General features: G+C 46.1%; 1 long non-coding RNA gene across 1 annotated transcript in view; it reads left to right on the top strand.

Annotated features, from left to right (window-relative positions):
- Positions 1–16,364, top strand: part of LOC138152056 (uncharacterized) — a 55,066-nt gene that overhangs the window by 33,247 nt on the left and 5,455 nt on the right. The window lies entirely within an intron of this gene.

Here is a 16,364-nt window from a genome sequence, read left to right on the forward strand (position 1 = left end):
GGGGAAGTTCAGAAATCAACTTCACTAGCTCAGGACGGGGGAGGGGTGGCCAGACAGCAGATCTGAAAAAGACCTGGGATTTTAGAGGCCAAAAGCTCAGCAGGAGATAACAGGGTGACTTAGCAACCAATAAAACTACTCTGATATTAGACTCCATTAAGAGAGCCATCATATCCGGGCAAGGGAGGCAGTGTTCCCACTGCACTGCCCGCCTTGGTCAAGTTGTACGTGCACTGTAGTACTCAGTTCTGGAGACCACATTTTGGGGAAGTCATTGGGAGGGCAGACAGCGTTCAGGAGGAAGGCAACCAGGACAATGAAGGGTATCAAGGGCATTCTACTTGAGGGCTGGTGGAAGGAGGGGATTTTTAGCTTAGAAGAGGAAGGGGGCAAGTGATGGTGTTCTTTAAGTATCTGAAGGACTGAGAGGCACAAGAGACATCCGATTTGTTCTTTGTGGACCAACAGGGCAGAACTGAGAGCAATGAGTTATTTAGAGGCAGATTTATGGATGCTACAAACTTCTAATCCTCAGCACTATCCCAAAGTAGAATGGGCTGTCCTTGGTAGAAATCCATCACTGGAGGTGTTCAAGCAAAGGCAGGGTATACCTAATTCTCCACCCCTTGCAGAGTATATGTAGGAATTAGCTATACTCTGCAAGGGGTGGGGAACCTGTAGCTTGGAGGTCACATATGGCCCTATAGGTCCTCAAGTTCCACTCTTTGACTGAATTCAGGCAAAGGTCTATGCCTGAGGACCTAGAGGGCTACATGTGGCCTCTAGACTGCAGGCAGGTTCCCCACCCCTGATTAAGTGGCCTCTGTGCTCTCTTTTAGCCCTGAGATTCTGGGATTCTATGGAGTATTTGAATGTGAGGAGGAGAGAACTGGTCATCATTTTTTCCTATTTAACCAGGACTGAGAAGGAAGGAAGGAAAAAGGTTCATATCAGCCTGAATCCAAAGAAGACAGGGTCCAGAATGTCTCCTTTACTCTTTGTTTGTGTGCTCATAAATCTTCAAGGGTCAATCCAACTCCCAGCTTCTCCATGAAGCCTAACCAGATGATCCCACATCAATATCTCCCTTCCCGGAATTACAATTGCACTTACCGTCAATACCACATCACTTAGCACTTAATCATTTGCTGTCTCGCCTGACTTTTTAATTGCTTCATAAAAGCCAGTCTTATCTCTCCAATCAGATAGGGGAGCAACTATGGCACGGAAAAAGCAGAGGATCTCAAAGTCAGGAGACCTAGGTTTAAATCCTGGTTCTACTACCTACTAACACCTGTGTGACTTTGGGAATTGTTTTCCTCATCTGTAAAGTAAGTTGGGGCTGGACTAGATCTTAGATTCTGGCTCTAAATCGTAAGATCCTATCAAAAATCGCTAATTCAGGTAGGAATTAGGTATACTCTGCAAGGGACTGTAGGTCCTCAGGTGTGGCCCTTTGACTGAATCTAGGCAAAGGGCTGCACTTGAGGACCTAGAGGGTTACATGTGGTCTGGAGGCCCCTAAGTGGCCTCTGTGCTCTCTTTTAGCCCTGAAATTCTGGGATTCTATGAAGTACTCGAATGTGGAGAGGAGAGAACTGGTCATCATTTTACTTCCCCTGGCTTTACTTTTTTACATTTTACTTCCCCTCAGTTTCCTTATCAGTAAAATAGGAATGAGAATATTGGCCCTGCCTATGACACAGACCATATTGCAGGGGGAGGGGCTACAAATCACAATACAACTGATATTTAGAGAATGCTTTAAAGTTCGCAAAGTCCTTTGTGGACATCTCATTTGAATTTCATAACAACCCTGTAAATACAGGTACTATTTTACACCATTTTATAGATGAAGAAAACCGAGGCTCAGAGAAATTAGGTGAATTGCCAATGATTATATAGCAAGAGCTATAAGGCTCTTGCTAAGGTGCTTTGTAAATTTTAAAATGCTTTTATTTAGGTGCTATTAAATAGGTATCATTATGAAACCCAGATCTAGCTTTCCATCCATGATTCCACAGAAAGTGCTTTCTAAACCATAAAGTACTATATGTGTGTATACACAAACATATTATTTACATAAATTGATGTTATCTATCATTGTGTTATGCTTGTTGAAGCCAGAAACTCTGTCTTGACATCTTTATCCCCATAAGATGCACAAGTCCTGGGCAAGAGTAGATTCAGAATCACAGAAGGTAAGAGTTGGAAGGGACCCCTGTGGCTATTTGGTCCAACACAGACATTAAAAGAAGCCCCACTATAACATACCCAGTAAGTGGTAAGACCTCCAAGAGGGGAAACCCATCACCTCCCAAGATGACCCCTTCCACAACTCTATTTGTTAGGAAGTTTTCCTAAATTTTCCACCTTGTAATTTCCAACCCTTTCTACTGATTCTGTCTTCTTGGGCCAGAAAGGACAAGGCTAATCCTTTCTTCATAAGACAGAGTTTAGAATACTTAATCATGGCTATTCTATTTCCCTTGAGTCTTCTCCAGGCTAAAGGTACCCACAGTTCCTTCGACTGATGCACATGACATATACTCGAGGCCTTTGACCATTCCACTTGTCCTCCTCTAGGCACTTTCCAGATTATCAGCATCCTACATATATACTTGATTGATTAAAGATGATGTTAGGATCACTTGCTGGTCCAACATATCTGGATAAAGTCAATGAAAAGGGGCTAGCAACTACAGGAGGTACATGGGTAAGTAGGGAACATTCTCACCCACAGTTCTGCTCATGAAGCTGTTTCTATATCCATTGATACAGATGATCACGAGGGAAGAAATACTATGATGTGTTGTCAACCTTTCCTTCCACTATTATGTTCCTATCAGAACACTCTCATTCTGGTTCCCCTCAAAAAGTCCTGCTTCTTTCTACCTATATATCTTTCTTTGTTCATCTTGCCTCCCTTCCCTCTGACCATCTAAATCCTACCATTCATTAAGGCCTAGCTCAAGGTCCAGCCTCCTTCCTGAAACCTTCCCAAACTACTCCAATTCTTATTTTTTCTGAAAGACGAGCACTTAAGACCATACCCCACAACAAAATCATGTATATAAATAACTTGTCTTCCTAATCAGGAAGACTATAAAACTCTTGGAGAAAGAAAGAGAACCAGACCTTCTTCATCCTCTGTAGGACCTAAGGAGGTGTTAAGCATGTATAAACTCCTACTAAATTGACTGGACCTTCATCAGGCTTCCCATGGGGAAACTGTTTCTCTTCTCTGTGGGACTTACTGAAGGAAGATCTGGATTGGAGACAGAAGAATGGCTAGGGGTCCTTGGAAGGACTCCATTCTGAGCTCTGGCTTCTGCTGTGCTAGTGTCAAGGGGCCAAGCCCTCTGCTACAGCCTCCTTCCCCTTTGAGGAAAAGAAAGGACTCCTACAGTCGGGAGCATCAGACAGTCAGCGGGCAGTTGACTCTGAAGATTCTCATCACTGGCCAGTCGCCAACCACTTGACTCTCCTCCTGCTTGCCTCCATAGCCCCAGATGGGCAAGAGGAAACACAGAAACACAGACATGAGACTCTCTCCTTGGGCATACTCTCAATCTGAGGGTCACTACAGAACATGACAGAGAGTGTAAATGCAAAGAAAGGGAGCCACTGTCAGCTTATTTGCATGAGATAACAGAGAGTTATCACCTACCTACTGTGGCCAGAGCACTGGAGAGCTGGGTGCAGGGAGAAGAGAGAATCTTTAGAGAATGAGACCAGGGTTGGGGAACCTGTGACCTCAAGGCCACATGTGGCTGGCCTTCTAGGTCCTCAAATGCAACCCTTTGACTGAATTCAAACTTCACAGAACAAATCCTCTTAATAAAGAAGAATATGTTCTGTAAAATTTGGACTCAGTCAAAAGACTTCACCCAAAGACCTAGAAGGCCATGTGTGGCCTCAGGGCAGCAGGTTCCCCACCACTGGCTCTAATCTGCAGTGGATAGTGCTAGGCCTAGAGTCAGGAAGACCTGAGTTCAAATTCAGATTCAACTCTGTTTGCCCCAGTGTCCTTATCTGTGAAATGGGGATAATAATAGCACCTACCTTGAGAGGAGGCTGAGCATATACTAAGCTTTATATGAATGTTGTTGTTTAATTGTTTCTGATTCTTCGTTGGGGTTTTCTCGGCAAAGACACTGGAGTGGTTTGCCATTTCCTTCTCTAGCTCATTTGATAGATGAGGAAACTAAGGCAAACAGGGTTAAGTGACTTGCCTAGGATCACACAGCTTGTAAGTGTCTGAGGCCAGATTTGAACTCAGGTCTTTCTGACTCCAGGTCCCAGGTGCTGCATCCACTGCACCACCTAGCTGCCCCATATGAATTTTAGCCATCATCATCATCATGTCACAGCATGCCTTGCATGTCAGGCAGAATTTTGAACTTTATCTGCTAGGCAATAGGAAGCTACTAAGCATAAGAAAGATTATTCTAGTATTTGGGATGGGTTGAAATGGGGAGAAGGGGAAGGTAAGATGACCTGGTAAGGGGTTATTCCAAGAGTCCAGTCCTACCCCAAGTGGGTAGTTATAAAGGTCTGAAGTACAGTAATGGCAGAGGGAATAGAAAGAAGGAAACAGATTGAAACACATTGCAGCTATAGCCTCAATAAGACCTAGTAAATGACTGTATATGAGAGTCAAGGGAGAAAGAGTCAAAGCTAATGGCAGCTAGCATTGACATAGCACATTAAGATTTGCAAAGTGCTGTACATGTACAGGGTACTCCAAAAGTCTTAGTGCAGGTTTAAGGCTGAGCAGTTAAATTGATGTGCCAGGATTTTCCATCTGGGAACTTTCCGAGACAAGATTCCAACTCGGGTCTTTCTGATTCCAAGTCAGACACCCAGCCACCACGTCATCCAGTGGCCTCATTAGCCCAAGGCTAGGTATACCAAGGCATGGTGAACTGTGAAGCCACAGAGAGACATGGTGAAATCCAGAATAGGGGCAGGTCCAAGGACAGAGGCTGAGAGCTCAGTCCCAAATACCTACGTTGAGTCTGAGATGCCAGTGTGGACATCTGGGCAGAGATGACTAGAAACCTGGATCTAGAGCCCAAACTGGAGTTCTAGATTTGGGAACCATCTGCATCCATGGGAGCTAATGCCACGAGAGTGAATATACCACAAAGGAAGTCTGTGTAAAGAGGAAATGAGCATTTGTTAAGTGCCTACGGTATACCAAACACTATGATAAGCACTTTCCATATATTATCTCATGGAGAAGAAATGAGGGCCAAAGATAAGACTTGTGGGGACTACTCCTACCAAGGGTGGAAAAGTCAAGAAGAAGGGGTGAGAACATGATGTTTCTGAAGTTGAAGGAAGAAGCAGTATCTAGCTGGAAGAGGGTTAATAAAGTTTCAGAACAATGGAGAAAAATAAGGACTGAGAAACCGTAGCTGGATTTGGTGATCGCCCAGGGTCCTAAAGATGGGAAGTCTGTTGGAAGTCATTGGTGACCATTTTCACTAAAGTGAGGGGATGGAAGAAAGGAATCCAGAGAGGGCGACTGAGCATGTTGAAAAGGTTTGCTAAATGGAGCAGGGAAGCTGAGGAAGCTCACACTGAACAGCTTGAAGTCTCCTTGATGTAGGAGGTCAGGTCACCTGTTGGGTATGAAAGAGAAGGTTTGGGGTAGATGTCTTGGGGAATAGAATAATAGATAATAGTGGAGAAGATATTCTCCAGCTCAGGTTATGGACTATGAGACCTCTTCTAAATCCTCCTGACCCAGTACATTTTTACTCTGGCCAGCATCATTTCTATCTAGGAACACCAGCATCTGTCTACCCCCATCCCACCTCTAGCCTGTTACCACCTCAGAAGAAGGATTCTCATGGTGCCAAGGACATTCCAGCACGTAGCCTAAACCCATGCAATAGACCCAAACTCCTGTGACTCTGAGGTTTTAGGCTGTGCCAAATGCTTCCAGCTGAGTAACTGAGGTTTGGGATGGGAGGTCTACATTAGAAATCTGGAAAGAACACTAGATTTAGGTTTAAATCTCAGCTTTGCCCCTTACTACCAATGTGACCTCAGGAAAATTACTTAGCCTCCCTGAATCTCAATTGCCTTGATGGCCCCTTCTACATCTAAATCTATGACCTTTTCAGTGGTCCCTACCCCTTCCTCCATTTAAGCTCTCATTCCCATATTCATATAGAAACATGCTCACAAAGTTTCAATTTAAGGCAAAATTAGGAAGTAGGAAAAATGTCTTTCCTACCCTCTCACCATTCCTTTGCTCTCTCTGTGTCCCTCTCTCCTGTCTCTCTATCTCTCTGTCCATCTCTTTCTCCTTCTTCATGGTTCTTCCTCTTCCGCTCCATCATGTGTAGGACTGCTCCTCAGCTACCCATGGCCTCCCTCCCTCCAGGACAATGTGCTCCACGTGGTCCCATCCGACCCTTCCTCCCCACTGATCACTTCCCTGTTATACTCATAAAAATAACCCTGTGCTGTATCCTAATTCCTGAAAGGCCCCATAATATCAAAGAATCATCATCAGAACCCAGATTTAGAGCTAGAAGGCCCTCAGAGGTCCTCTAGGCCAGTTGCCTTCACTTTATAAATCAGGAAACTAAGGGTCAGAAAAGCTAAGCGATTTCCTCAAACTCCTATGGTAGAAAGTGGCAGAATCCGAATTTGAACCCAGGTGTTCTGACTCTGCATCAACTGTTCTTTCCAGCATACTACCCTGTCTAACTGTGCGCCAAAGTCTCAGTGAAGTAGGAGACATTAAATATTTAGATTAATGAGTATTAAGGTATAAGCTAACATCTTAATTCAGGGTTCCTTGTCAACTTGGAAAAAGAGTTCTCTCCCATGGAGCGCCCCAGGGGTCTGTGTTTGGTCTTGTGTGAGTTAACATTCTTCTCAGTAACTTAGGCACAGGTGTGGATGGAATCCTGGGCAAATCCGAAGGTGACACCGAGACCTTGGACACGCTAAATGACAGGAGCAGGATACAAACAGATCTTAACACATGAGGATACTGATTCTAATAAGATAAAATTGTGGAAGGATCCAATATCATACCTTGCACTTGGGTTCGAGAAACAGACTTCACATAGACATGAAGAAGGAATGGTTGATTTAACAGTTTGTTTGAAAAAGATCTTGAAAACTCAAAATGAATGAACAGTGTGATATGGCCGCCCCCAAAAGCTGATTTGGTAAAGCTTCCAGGAACAAGGAGCTGATAATCAGTCCCAACGTGTTCTGCCCTCACCAGATCTCCTCGGCAATGTTGTTTTGTTGTTGTTCAGCTGTTTTTAAATCATGTCCAACTCTTCCAACCCCATTTGAGGTTTTGTTGTTAAAGACACTGGAGTGGTTTGCTACTTCCTTCTCCAGCTAATTTAACAGATGAGGAAACTGAGGCAGAGTTAAGTGACTTGCCAGGGTCACACAGCTAGTATGGGTCTGAGGCCACATTTGAACTCAGATCTTTCTGACTCTAGGCCCTGAACTTTATCCACTATGCCACATAGCTGCCGCCCATCTGTAATACTGTGTTCCATTTGGGGCATCACATTTTAGGAAGGAAGTTAGCAAGCTTAAAGCAATGGTAAGAGCTGGATTTTATATAGCGTGTCCTATGTGCCAGGCACTGTGCTAACTGATTTACAAATTTTATTTCATTTGATCCCTCACAACGGCCCTGGGAGGTAGGTATTATTATTATCCCCATTTTACAGTTGAGGAAACTGAGGTAAACACAGGTGAAGTGACTTGTCCAAGGTCACACAGCTGCTAAGTGTCTGAGACTTGGATTTAAACTTAAATTTAAAATTTCAGGAGAGGAAGGCAATTCGGATGGTGAAGAGCTTTGAGTCGATGTCACATGGGGATTGGTTAGAGGAACCGAAGATACTTTGCTTGGTGAATAGGAAGTGGGATAGTAGAGCCATCTTCAAATACTTGCTAGACTATCATTAGAAGAGATAATTATTGGACTTCTTCTATTTGGCCCCAAAGAGTAGAATTGGGGGAAATGGCTAGATGTTACTAAGAGGAAGATTTAGGTTTGATAGAAAGGAAATTTTTCTTTAACAATTGAAACTATCCCTCCCCCCCCCCCCAAATGAATGGGCTTCCTCAGGACAAGATGGGTCCCTCAGGAGGGACCACCCAAAGTCCAGATGACTATTTATCAGGTTTGTTGTAGGGCAGTGTGCAACATAGTGGAAAGAACGTCAAATTTGGAGCCAGAAAATACTTGTTTAAATCTGATGCTTTCTAGCTGTGTGACTGAACAAATCGCCTAACTTTTCCCACCCTCAGTTTTTGCCTCAATGAAATGCAAAACTCACTGGCTGGTTGTAAAGATCAAAAGAGATAAAGTAAGGGAAACCTGCTTAAAGCATTATGTAAATGTCCATTTTAGAGGGGGAATTATTTTTCAGCTGTGGGTTGGGTGAAAGTCCCTTCCAACTCCGAAATTCGAAATTCCGGGTGATTAGTTTGAAGGACTTTAACAAATCCTTTCATTGAGAAGGTAATTGGATTAATTATCCCCCTTAATTAAGGTGCTAATGGATGATAATAGGGTAATGAATTACCCTTTCAGGAGTAGTTGCATTTTAATTGGGGACTACAAAAAAAAAAAAACAAGGACTAAGTTCTCAAACTTTCTGGTTTTAGTACTCCTTTGCATTCTCAAAAATTGAGAAGCTTTCCCCTAAGAAAGCTTTAGTTTATATGAGATATCTATTGATAATTACCATATTAGAACTAGAACATCTTAGTATTATCATAAAAATAGTTTTGACCTCATGAACCCCTAGAAAGGTTCTTGGAGATCCCCCGTCATGATTGAACAGCACATTGAGAATATGACTCGTCTTAACCCCAAAGGCTTATTTTAAGGACTCCTAGCATTTGTGACGGAGATGCTGGAGGGGGGACCTTCCCAGCATCCCTCATACTATATCATGTAAGCAGTTAGGACCACAGCATCAGGTCAGCCTTGTTTATACACAGGACATTCGCATTGTCACATCCTTCCCACAAATAATTTCAGTGTCTCATGAATTAGTAACAGTTGACTGACTTTTGACATTTACAAAGCTCTTTCTATCTCTTTTCTCATTTGATCCTTACAATTTTCTCTGCAAGGCAGATAATGTAGAGGGCATCATCATCTCCATTTTACAAAAGAGGAACTGAGATTCAGAAGGAAATTTAGTGACCCAGCTACCCATTTAAAGTTTACAAAATGCTTTACAAATGTGAGGTAGCTACTACAAGTCTTATAATCCTCCTTTTACAGCTAATGCTAAGGCTCAGAGGTTAAATGACTTGCCCAAGGTCATTCAAGTAGTGTTAGAGGTGAGGTTCAAAACCAGATCTTCTAGACTCATGAGTCTAGCATTTGTCTGATTATTCAACACTGTTGCACTCCGACTGATTTGTCGGATTTGGACACTGGCCCTGCTTGCACACCTATGTGCATATTCACCTTTATACTAAGTATCTCATGAATTAACATAACCTCCATCAGCATAGCTGCCCTTGCCCACACCCCCTCTACATACATACTCCCTTTCTCTCTAAAGACCCAGTATGACCAGTGGACAAGAAGGCCGGGAGACCCAGAGATCTGGAAGGAAGTGGTGGAGGAAAGCTGGAAGGAAAGCAGGCCAGATGCCAGAAAGAACCTCTCCTAAACCCTTTATTCCCTCTCCTGTCCCAAGCTTCTCTCTCCACCTCAGACACATACTCTGTCTTCCTCCTCCAGCCTTCACCCCCATCTTCTGCTCCTCCCTCCTTATCTGAGACACCAGCCAAGAGCTACCTCAAGCCACCCACCCATCTCTATGGCAACCAGAGCCTCCAAGGCCCCCACACTGCCTTGATAAGACCCACCCACATGGGCCTCCCAGGTTTCTTCCCTCCCAGCCACTCAAGTCAGACTTCTTGCTGTAGGATGGGGGTCTAAGTATTGTCATGGAGTGAACAGGCCCAAATCAGGGGCTCTGGGATGACAAGAGGCAAAAGGTCAACTTGAATTCAAGAATTTTAGAGTTGTTAGGGACCTTAGAGAAAGGTGTAGTGGAAAGAATTGTGGTCTTAGAGTCAGGTGACGTGACTCCAGGTCCCAGCCCTTCTAGCTGTGTGACCCTGTTTGAGTGATGTAAGCTTCCATTCCCTAGGAGACTGTGAACCCACTGAGGGCAAGGACTTCCTCTTTTGTATGTGTCTATCCAGCCTCCACAGTGCCAGGAACAGAATAGGCATTTAACAAATGCTTATTGAATGATTGATAACTTCGATTCTGTTCACTAGTTTTGATGATAATAAAGGTATATTAGATAAATCTTCCCCCTTCTCCAACTGTTGTGAGGAATGTGCAATATTATATGTATAGATAAATATACACACATATGTATATACACACATACATACACATATACTACATAATATGTGTGTGCATTTATCTATATATATATATATATATACACAATACTATAGTTATTATTGTCACCTAGTTTAACTTTCCTAAAAGTATTTACAGGAATACTTTCTGTCATGTCCTCTGTCCCCAACCTTCTCTCCCGGGGGGTATATTGGAGCAGTATATCCGGGAAGAAACTCAGGGGAGATACACACACATATGCACACCACACCCTCCTGGTCCCCCTAGTGTCAGCAAGGTGAGGCTAGGCATGAAATCAGTCCACGCTGGCAGTCAAAAAAGTGAGGAACCAGTCCACAGGAGCAAGAGCGTGCAGATTAGGAGCAGCTCTGCCCCAAGGCATTCCTGTCTAGTTTTCTCAAGGTCTTTTGGTTCTGTCTCTCTCATCCTCTTCTTTTTTTCCCACTTCTGTCCCTTTCTTCTCCCCCCCTGCCCCATTTTTTCCTTCCCTTTACCTTTTTTTTTTATTTTTGGAGGGCAATTGGGGTTAAGTGATTTGCCCAGGGTCACACGGCTAGTTTTTGTGTTAAGTGTCTGAGGCTGGATTTGAATTCGGGTCCTCCTGACTCCAGGTTCAATGCTCTATTTACTGCGGCGTCACCTAGCTGCCCCTCTTTCCTTTCTTTTGCCATATTTTCTCTTGGTTTCCCTTTCACCCTCTCCCATGCTCTCTCTCCCCCAAGTTACTGTGGCAACACTTGGATGCCTGAAATAAAGACTGACTCCAGCTAGGTCACAAGTTTCCAAAATGGCACCCTAGGCTGGTGGGGGTAGGGCATGGTCTAAGTGACAATCTCATTGTGTGCTTAGGGATAAATGTAGCTGACCGGTGCCCTGTGTGTACTCTGTTGCCTCACCAGAAATGCCACCAGTACAGAATGAAGCCCCAGTCTCTGGCTTTCATCAAGAGTTTGTTGTTTTTTCCCATTTTGGGGAGAGCAACACAGCTGTTTCCTCTCTCCTCATTCTTTTCCTCTCTTTCCTATAACGTCCCCATGCACCTCCATCTGCTGGCTTTGGGGCTGTTCTGGGCCTGACACACCATGTCCAACAGGCCACTCTAGCTCTAGTCTGTGAGAAGAGAGGAGTGGCCAGATGACGTGGGCATATCCAGGCCCAGATGCCTAGACCTTCACCTAGCAGCCAGCTGCTCGGGGGTTTTAATAAGTAGCTCTCCAGCAGGATGGGGCTAGGTGGGGAAGGGAGGGAAATGCAAGAAGCAGCCAAGGTGATCTCTGTCCTCTCTGAATCTATGGGATACCCTTTCCACTTGAGTCTGACCCTGGTGAAAGTTAGGGGTCCCATATTCTGTCCCTGAAGAGGCCTCCTCTTTCCAATATATCTTCACTGCCCCTCCCCTGCTTCCGTGTAGTGCTCAGCCCCTCTGGTGCCCATGTTCTCTCTCCAGCCCCTATTTATAGCTGGCACTACTGGCTGGTAATAGTGTCACTTATCCAAGCTGCACTGATTACTACTGTGGGAGAGGGAGGGGCCCAGGATGTGATGGGGATGATCCCCCCATGCCCTAAATCCATCTGCCTGGGGCATCCCTGACACGGAGCTAGAAAGAAGGGCTTTAAAACCATCCTGGTCCTGGTTTTTATACAAACACACAGAGACACAAGTACATAATACACATAAGTGCACATGTTATACACGTGTTGGTATATCTGCATGCATGAAGTAAGTATGACAGGCATGTTAGTTCCTTCCCTCTGAAATGATAGCCCATCTGCTCTCTGTATCTCTACATGAACGTAGTTATTGACCTGCTGTCTACCCCATCAGAATGTAAGCTTCTTGAAGGCAGGGTCGATGTTTACGGTTCTTTGTATTCCCAGCACATAGCACAATGCCTGGTGCATAGTAGGCCCTTGACGAATGCCAGCCTGCCTGAGATGCCGACAACAATGCAAAGACTTACGAGCTGTTGCATAACATACCACACAGAGACAGGCATTCACTCACACACCCCACTGAAACACTCTTCAGATGATGCCCACTCCCACCAGCACCCACCTACCCACTCAGCCATTTATACCACGTGCTTACATTTGTCCTCAAACACACAGACGCACATACCTTCTCATGTACCTCCTCTCTTGCAGAGTTCTCTAGTGCCTAGCACAGTGCCTGGAATACAGTAGGCACTTAATAAGTGTTGATTGTTTGAGCTCCTCTATCCTTCTAGTACACAAAGCTCCCTTTGCTCCTGGATCCCCCTTCCCAGCTCTCCAGCTATTCCCAAGGCGACAATGAACTGGGGACAAGAGACAGGGAATGGATACCATGTCTCCTGGACAGGACATGGGGAGGAGGAGTATATGAAGAAGGGGGTGAGAAAAAGGACAGGGTAGGGCTGAGGTACCTGGGGACCTTCCTGGGCCTAAGGGTTGTCTAGCCCCCACCCTCTTAATGTACTTCAGATTTTTCTATGTAACAAGTAGCAACCGGGTCAGGGCCCAAAGCCTCACCCTTCTAAAAACCTCATTCCTCAACCAGCGCTGGCCCAGCGCAAGGGTGAGTTAACTCTTTATGTATGGCCTGGAACAGCTGTGGATAAGAGGGGGGCTGGCGTGGTCCCCTTACCTTTGTAAATGGAAATGCCAAACCTACAGCAACAAGACCAAACTATAGGCTGCTATGTAACTGGGATGTCCCTGGGGGGAAGGGAGGATGTTGAGTTTCAGATTATTCACAAAGATGCTAACACTTTTCATCTATTCCCATACCCCCAATGATCCCACTGGCTCCTGAAAGAAGGCAACACAGGGCAAGCAGGTTAGTTCTGTCCAGATGAGTGGGAAAGGTCCTCTGTGGTCAGGACAGAGATCACACAGCCCTGGGTTCCCCTCCAAGCTGCAGCCCTTCTTTCTCGGTCAAGGGGCCAAATCCAGACACAATTCACCCTATTCCAAGGAATGGGCTCATCCAGAAGCCCTTCCTCCAAAATAAGAGGCAATTACCAAGCCAAGACAACCAACCACTCTCCCATTCCCCCATCTCAATTCAGTCAGTTGAGGAGGAGGGTGTTACTTAGGGCCATCTCCCTCCCTGCACACACACACACAGGAATGGTCCTTTTGCTGCCTGGCCAGAAGCGTCCCACTGTGGGTGAGAGAAAGGAAATATACTACCTACCTCCTCCTGAGAAGCTCCAGGGCCCAGGATAGCCTTGTGTCCTGAGTGGTAGATCGAGGGGAGGGATGGGGGGGAGATCAAACAGAAATCCACTGGCCTCCCTTTACTCATCCACCTAGGTAATGGTTGTCTCTCCTGGGAAATGGGCACTGGCTTTTCCAGAGTAAAAATAAAAATAAAAATAACAGGAAAAAAGCCAGATTGGGGGTGGGTGTTTGAGTAGGAGTTAGGAGAGGGGGTGGCTAGCCTTTGCTAAGCAGGCTTATATCTTTTCCATGCCCCCAGCCCCCTCTCACCCATGTTCCCTGGTTCCTCCTAGCCTGTCGGGATGATCTCTGGGTTTGAATTGGTCCCCTGATGCTGGGGAGCCGGTATCTGGCTGTCAGGCAGGGCAGCTGGCTGGCTGGTTGGCTGGCTGGTTTCCTCCATACACACCCTCCAAGCTTCCCCACCCCCAGCTGATAGCATGTGTCTGGGCCTGAGCAGTAAGGGAGGGAGGGAGGGAGGGACTGACTGTGTGTGTGTGTGTGTGTGTGTGTGTGTGTGTGTGTGCACTCTCCATTGGAGTTTATGCCTGAGCTGAGCTTGCTTCCACCCCTGCTCTGATGCTGGCTCTAACCATTTCAGAACAAGAGGAGAATTAGCTCAGCATCATGACAAAGCAGAATTCCCACGGCCAACAGTCCATCCATCTGACTGTCGATTTTTCCTCTTTTACCACACACACACACACACACACACACACACACACACACACGGTATCCTTACAAAGAAATAAAACACTCAAGCCCTAGACTAGGCCTGTCCGGGGATCCCAGGAGCAAGTGTCTTTCTCCTCCAAACACCTGGAGAGTCTCTCTCCTCCGCCCCTACAAGCAGCTGGAGAATTCTCCAGGGTGGGCAGCACCACTGAGACACAGCCCTCTCAGGCATAGCTATATGATATGGGGCATGGTCTGGGGGGGATGGTGGAGGGGGGTAAAGCAGGAGAAGGTCAGGGGTTTCATAGCAGCTCACCCAGGGGGTCAGGAGTTAAGGGAAAGTAAAGGTCCTTGGAGTCCTAGGCAGCCCTACCCACCCAACTGAAACCCCCACCTACACCTGAGAGCTGAAGTAAAATGAGTGGGAAAGGCCCTAGTACTTATCAGGACTTCTTTTTCCTTGCCTCACCTCCCTGTATATACATAGAGAATCAGGTGATCTCAAAAAAACAAAGACAAAAAAATCCCACATCAAACCCAAACCAGGCACATATCTGTTAGTACCAGGCCACAAGAATTCTTCCTTCCTTTTCCCTTTCAGATACTATAAAAAATTAATGGGTTACTACCACAGGCTCAGAGAAAAAAAAAGCCTGGAGAAGCTGAGGCAAAGTCCCCATCCTTTCTCCCACCTGCCAGGGGGAGCGTGGGCACTCAGGGAAGGGACTGACCAGGGGCTCAGATCTCCGAGGCCTCATGCCAGATTTCCAAACTTCCTCTTTCTCATCCCGCCCCCACTTGTCTACCTCAACATCCCCCACTGTTGCCCTAGTAACTGCTGCCCACAGTCAGTAGATGGTAGCAGTGGTTGTCCAGGAAACCCAGGATCTGAGGATGGGGTCTTGGGGCACTTTTATGGCAAATACCAGGGTATCTAGTCCCAGGCATCTAGGGGAAATGTTTTCTTCTTCTTAAGCATTTGGTAGAGAAGGGAAGAAGAAGTCTGGAGCCATTATAAGGGGACAGGGTGTATACAATAAGAGAGAGGAGGAGTCAGGTGGGGGAAAGAGTCAGATGAACGAGATAGGGGGAACTGGGTGGCTTGTGAGGGTGGATATAATCCTGGGGTGAAGGAAGGTAGAGGAGTGTGTGGAAATGTATAGAAGGAAACCTGAGGAAAGAGAAGAAAAATCTGATCTATATAAACAGGGGGAAAAAAAAGGTTAGGAGAACAGATGAAGCCCTTGGAAGAGGGATATAACCTTTAGGAAAGGTGTAGAGAACCCTGGGAATGGGCAATACAATATCTTTATTTTTCACTCAATTCTACCCTTGCTGCACCCTGAATCAGAGCTTATATTCATAACAGTGGGAGGCCTATAAGGAATCGGTGGCCTTCTGCCTAGGAGCCTGAGAGGATATATCTCCTTCTTCCCCAATTTCCTGCTTCTACCTCAGCCCTGGGGAAAAAAAAAAAAAACCACCCACATGCACATACCCCAGCGTATATGTGAGAATAAGAACCAGACAGCCTTCTATCATCAGCAGCCTGGGACTAATCCTTTCCGCCACCCCACCCCAAGGTCCTCCTCACACCACCTCTTTCCCTTTCCTGAAAACCATCTCTGTCATGGAACCAGGAAGCCTCCTTTGGGGCTGGGAGAGGCTGACACCCAGAGGGCAGTGAGAGGGATAACTGGGAGCCAGGGTGGTGGCAGGAGGGAACGAGGAAGGTCGGGGGAGTACATCTCTCTCAATAGAAGCTAAGTGGGAGGGAAGCAAGGGCTGGGGACTGGGGCGGGGGCTAGGGGGAATGAAGGTAAAGAATGGAAGTGGGAGGGGAGGGGGGGATTTCTTGCAGTACCTTTAATTCAAGGCCCCTGGGCATGGGGCTGAGGTGCAGCAGCAGCAGCAGCGGTGACACAGACCTCCATCCCTCGGTGCATCTCCTCCCCGCCTCCCGTTGCCACGACAACTTCCTGGCCAGATCAGCAGCAGCAATAGCAACAGCAGCAAGGAGGAGGCAACTCCTCCTGCTTCTTCTTCCTGGGGGGGGGGAGGTGGGAGGGGAGAGAGGG

The sequence above is a fragment of the Petaurus breviceps genome, unplaced genomic scaffold (assembly GCF_028583685.1).
Source record: "Petaurus breviceps papuanus isolate PSGF00001 unplaced genomic scaffold, PetGlider_PUasm1.0 90919, whole genome shotgun sequence".
NCBI classification, from domain to species: Eukaryota; Metazoa; Chordata; class Mammalia; order Diprotodontia; family Petauridae; genus Petaurus; species Petaurus breviceps.